Raw genomic sequence first — 6,173 nt, 5'->3', positions numbered from 1 at the left:
ACTAACAAATGTTCAATCAGAGGAATATGTCACTCTCTTAGGTAGTCCTGCCTTAAGAAGATTAGTTACATATCTTGTCAACTAACGAATGCACAATGAAAGTAATATTATATAGATGACACTATATTCGATAATTTTACCTTAAGATTGATTACTACATCTTGTCAACTAACGAATTTACAATACGATTCTCTCTTAAGTAATTCTAATTTACTGAGGCAATTCCTTTATAATTAACCCTTAATTGGTATATGTAACTTACCTCTATGAATAGTATTGACAAGAAGAAGATTGATTACATAAATCTTCTGAACTAACGAATGTACCATGCATGAAGCCACATGGTACTCTTTTATCTCCGTATAATAATTCTGTGATGCTTCCCGACTTCCCGTGACCAAATGGACTTCACATTACTTACTTAGCACAGGGGCGTAGCCAGAGGGGTCCAAGGGGTGTCAATTGAATTTCCTTTGCTGAAAAAATATACTATATATATATAGGAAAAAATGATTTTATATATATATATATATATGTGTGTGTGTGTGTGTGTTGTTAAATCCCCTCGATATAACAGTTTTTTTTTTAATCCCCTAACTTTAGCTTGAATTCCTGGCTCCGCCACTGACTTAGCATACTGTATTTCTCGACCAAGTCCAGTCTTGTTAACGGTTAACTAGACCCTCTTCTAGATTCATCCCCCATACTATAACCACTCCTAGATTAAGTTTAATCAAATGAATCTCCGATAATTCACTTCTCAATTGTGTTTATCGACATATATATTGTGTAAAGGTCTATGAGAAAATGATGATATGTAAAACACCTCGACCATTTTGTTAACCCTACACTCAAAATGTCAACCACAATGTCATGTGGTACGCACTACTGAAACAAGAACAAGGATTGGTGGAGTTAATGATATCTGTTATGTCGCCACTTTATAGATAGCTTGCATATTAGGAAACATAAGATTTTTTTACTTTAATAAGATATTAGAGAAAAAGAAAAAAAATAAACATATGCTCCATTCCTGAATTTTTATTTTGGTCATCGTGCATGTACGATTCAATATATTTAATCATCAAAAAATTAAATGTATACCTTTAGCCCCCGTATGAAATATATGTTATATATGGACTATTTTCAGAAGTATATTACTTCAATATGGAGTAACAATACGAGTTCAAAATAACATGTGTAATTAAATACTCCCTCTGTGTCTCTGGTCCAATTTATGTGGCACACTTTTTTTTAGTATGTTCCAAAAAGAATGTCATCTTTCTATATTTAGAAATAATTTAACTTTATGAGATGATTTATAACCATACAAATATCTAAGGCTTGTTTTGGACTACAAATTTCAAAAGTCTTCCTTTTATTCTTAAACTCTGTGCCTATTCAAATGGTGCCACATAAATTGAAACGGAGGGAGTGTTGGAAATGGTTCTGAAAAATTGTGGATACTCATAGGCAAAAGGACCAAAACTGCACATTTGAAGTAATTGAAGACTAAATGTATGTAATCTACTATCATAAGGACTAAAACTAAAATGAATCAATAACTAAGGGACCAAAAGTGCTGTTAGCCGTAAGATTATAAATATAGTTACGGTTCAATTTTACCATATTTTTACTATTTTTTCTTTTTCCAATAAATTCAATTAATCTAATATCTACATGCATTTACATACGTTTTAATTGCATGTTTAAATATTGAAATATTTTAAGTCAAAGTAAGTCGGACTCTGTAAATTGCTTTGTGACCAGTGTTTTTTTTTTTAAACATTAGAAGGTATCCACATGAAGGCAAAATTTTCTTAATTGATATACTAATTTTCTGAAAATCCTTGAAAAAACTGCTCCCCAATCTTTTTGACTTCTGACTCGAGAAGTATGAACTCTGGAGTTGAATTACTAATTTCCTGTATCTGGAAGAAAATTCCAGATAAATTAAGAAGAAGGAAACTTAAGCCAATGACTAAGAGCCCAATTGGATTGGCTTATAAATTAGTCAAAACAACGTATAATCATTATTAAATTATTTAGATGTTTGACAAAAATAAAAAAATAACTTAAATTAAGTTAAAAAGTACTTAAAATAAGCTAAAACTAAGAAGTTGCTCAACCACAATTTTTTTTTTTTTTGGCTTAAAAGTCATTTTGGCTTGACTAACAACTTTATCCTTTTATCCCTTATATTTTCTGTTAATTTTGATACTACCCTTACTTCTAAAAACTCTCACTTTTATCCAAACTCATAACTTCTTATTTATGAAATAACTTTCAGCACTTAAAAAGTACTTTAAGCACTTATGCTTAATAGCCACTTTTTTCAGCTAATCCAAACGGGCTCTAAGTTTTTCTTTTTTGTAAAACTTGCACAAATAGCTACCTTTTAATAGGTTCTAACAATTTATAGCTGTTTTTATTGTATTTCTACTCATTTTCGTATTTTCGAAACACAACGTAATACAAAATCGTTGTTGATTCTGGTCATTTTCGCGTTTTCAAAATACAGCGAAATACAACGAAATACAAAAATCATTGTTAGAGTCTGGTCATGTTCGTGTTTTCGAAATACAACGAAATACAAAATCGCTATGAGTCTAGTCTTGTTCGCGTTTTCGAAATACAACGAAATACAAAATCGCTGTTTTGTAAAAAAAGGTTGTATACACTGAAAATAAGTGTGAAAAACGGTTGTATACACTGAAAATACACTTGGTGGGCATGAAGCTAAAACAACAAAAACTTAGGGATTATGGGGCAGCACATTTAATTAAAAAAGGTGGGGTAGCTATGAAACATAAATTTTGAATAATATAGCTATTAAACTTAAATATTACAAAAAAAGAAATAGTTTTATTCATAATTAAATCTTAGGAGTAGGTATGGCAAGTAAAAATTTCTTTTTTTTATATGACTTGGATAATAAATTAATAGGCGCGGGAGAATTGCGTGATATATATGATGAGACGCCCTAATATTAAGTCAAAATTCTTCTCTCTCTTGATATTATTACATAAAAAGAAAAACCGTCAAGAATTCTTAATCGGATGGATAAAAACTCTTCACTCTTAATCGGAATATTCGCTTCGAGCCTTAAAAAGTTCGGATACGAAAAGCTTTCTCCGCTAATATTCCTTGTGGGACCTGAATTCAAATTAAGTAGAATACCAAAACGAATAACAAATACGGCATGAAAAGAAAAAGGAAAAAAAAAGCTATATACAACCACCAGCAAACAAAGAAATTATGTATATTAAAATTATATTCATATTAATAAAAAGGTTCATATCTCATCAACCATATTTTAACGGATGTACAATGAAATCAATATGTCACTCCTTTCATAGAGGACACTTTGCTTCATGTTTGAATCTTTAACTATTACTAACTTACTTTGTAATTGTATTAACAACAAGAAGATTGATTACATAAATCTTGTGAACTAACGAATGTACCATGAAACCCATATGGCACTCTTGTAGGTATTTTTACTGAGGCCACTTGCTTCATAGTTGCAGCATTAACTATAACTAATTCAGACTCCTCTCTCCTGTCATCTCTAACATGGCACATAATGTACCCTTCATCTTCTTCTCCTTCTTTCTTGCTTGGCACGAAATAGGGTTCGCCCCCGAATCTCTCATCTCCGTATAAAAATTTCGTGACATTTCCCGTGACCAAATCGACTTTCGCTAGGCCACTACATTTTGGCCATGGTTCGGCTATGGCCATGAATGCATACTTAGTTTTTCGACCAAGTTTATTCGTGTTGACTTGTCCTGCTTCTAGGTTCATCCCTGATACTATAACTCGTCGAGTTGATTCACCAGTTCTCAAATTTAATCGAATCTCAGATAGTTCACTTTTTAACGGTTCATCACTCCCTGAAAAAATAGACTCTGGTAGACTCATACACGACCCTATAATCACAATGGTTTCATCGTAATCCTCATTTTTCTCCTCCCACGCGTTCCACAAATGCATGCAAAAGCAATTGGGAACGTCAATCCATCGAATTCTTGATTCATCGTGGTCGTCTTTCGACAACACACTGAACCTAGAAATCTTATTCGGGTCGTGGATTACGGGTGACCCGCCCCGTAACATCTCGGATAACTTGAATACAACCTGATAATCTGGAATTATCACGTTATTTTCCGTGATGGCAAAGTCATGGACCATGGATGGATCTTGGAGGGAAATAGAAATGTCACGTGACTTATTACCGCAGGTGTCAAATTTGAAGAATTTAAGGAAAGGTTTTTTCAATATATTATAACTCAAGGTATATAGTTCCCCTGTAACAGGGTCCACTTTAGGATGTGCTATTAATGGATCATCAATTTGTCCATCAAAATTGTAACGTCCATCAGTTTCTAGATCACCATCAGCTGTAACTTGAACACTATACGGAAGATCATCTTCAGACATAGCTAAAAGTTTGTCGTTAAAATAAATCAAACCGGCGTTAGCTACACCGATTCCTTTGGTTGCATCAACCAAACCAAAACTGGCTCGCGCGAAAAAAAGTGCCAGCCTAGCTAAGCCTAAATGGCCATGCAATTCGCCGATCGGTTTAGGAAAAACCGGTCGGCCAATTGCAGCTTCTTGAACCAACCGGCTGGTTCGAGTGAACCGGCAAGAATAACTAGCTTTATTATTACTTGAATCCAATTTAACAGCATGAATCATACCATCACCATCAAATAAATGATGGCGATTAATTGGTTCAAATAATGGATTAGCACCATTTCTAACGTAGACACCATTTAAAGTAGATGGAATTTGACCAACTACTTCAAGACCGTGCTGAACCGGGTTTTCTTGAACCGGTGCAAAATTCCCTTCTAGTTGAATTTCCGGGTCGACTGTCGGGTTCAGCTTGTGTTTTTTTTCCAACTTTGTTACAACTGATTTTTCTAACATGTCCAAGGTGGAAGAAGCAAGTTTTTGTAAAGGGTTCAATTTTGGTGGCTCAATTTCTAACCAATGTTGAAGGTGACGGTAAGGGTGGCACAAGTGGTGGAAATTGTCTAATAGGAAGAGCTCTACTAATGTTTTTCTTAGTAGGATTGATGAGAATTTTGCAAGAAAAAAAAGGAGAATTGTGGGGTTTGATGGTTTGCATGGTGGAAGATGAGAAAGACATAGTAATATCAAAAAAATAGAGATTAGAGTGAAGAAATTAATTAAGGAGAAGAGAGTGATGGGGACGGAAAAATTGAGTGTGCTCTATATATAGAGGTCGAAAAGAGAGTGGGGGCAATAGGGAGAAAATGTGAGAAAAGTAGGGACCAATAGAGGAGGTCCAACTTAGGTTGTAACGAAGAAGACACGTGTAACAGCAGGTGCATGGAATCCTGAAAGAAAAATAAAATGACTAAAAAAAAAAAGGAAAAATGAATTTGGATTAAAAAAAATAAGAAAATAAACTAAATGTAGAGATTTATGTAGCTTATTTGGCGAGGCTCATGGGAAGGCAAAAAAAAAAAATAGTATTTTAAAAAAAATGATTATTTTAAATAATTCAGGTGCTCAGGTTTTTTGGGAAAAAAAAGTGCTTTTGACGTAGTAGGCAGTAGCAGAAGCTTTTCCTAAGCTGAAAAAGGTATTTTATTTCCTAGGCGTATTTCTGAAATCTTGGCTAAACGCAAATTAGTGCTCTAATAATTGAATAAAAGTATTTTTCAAATTAACTAGCCAAACCAAAGTACCAAACTGTTATTCTCCAAAAATATTTTTCGATAACCACTTCGGATAAAAGCCACTTTTAAAATCAACAAATATTTTAATTTGTCCAAATAATAATTAGTTTGTAATTCATACAGACGTTATTTAAAGTACATTGTCACTTTCATCAGATCAGTTAAAAATTACACAAGAAATATTTGCAAAATCTTATTCTCTCATTCAATTGTTTAAGTGATATATAATAGAGATTCATTTCTTCTATGAAAATAGTTAGACGACAAGTTATTTATGTTTTGCTGACCCTTCATCTCACATTTACTAAGGATCTTTAGGTTGCTGGTTAAAAGGGGAACTATTAATGTACTAAAATCAACATAACTAGCTAGTAGTCTAATATTATGCGTGTAGTATTTTAGTTGTTATGCATAAAATTCAGCAGATCAAATATGGTGTTTGGTAATTATTAGTTT

At 33.1% G+C, this 6,173-nt stretch overlaps 1 pseudogene; it reads right to left on the bottom strand.

The window, feature by feature from the left end:
* Window positions 1–3,032: 3,032 nt before the first annotated feature.
* Window positions 3,033–5,216, bottom strand: LOC132640292 (9-cis-epoxycarotenoid dioxygenase NCED6, chloroplastic-like; annotated as a pseudogene).
* Between the last annotated feature and the right edge of the window lie 957 nt (window positions 5,217–6,173).

This window comes from Lycium barbarum, chromosome 5, assembly GCF_019175385.1.
Source record: "Lycium barbarum isolate Lr01 chromosome 5, ASM1917538v2, whole genome shotgun sequence".
NCBI classification, from domain to species: Eukaryota; Viridiplantae; Streptophyta; class Magnoliopsida; order Solanales; family Solanaceae; genus Lycium; species Lycium barbarum.
This window is presented reverse-complemented; position numbering and strand designations above follow the sequence as displayed.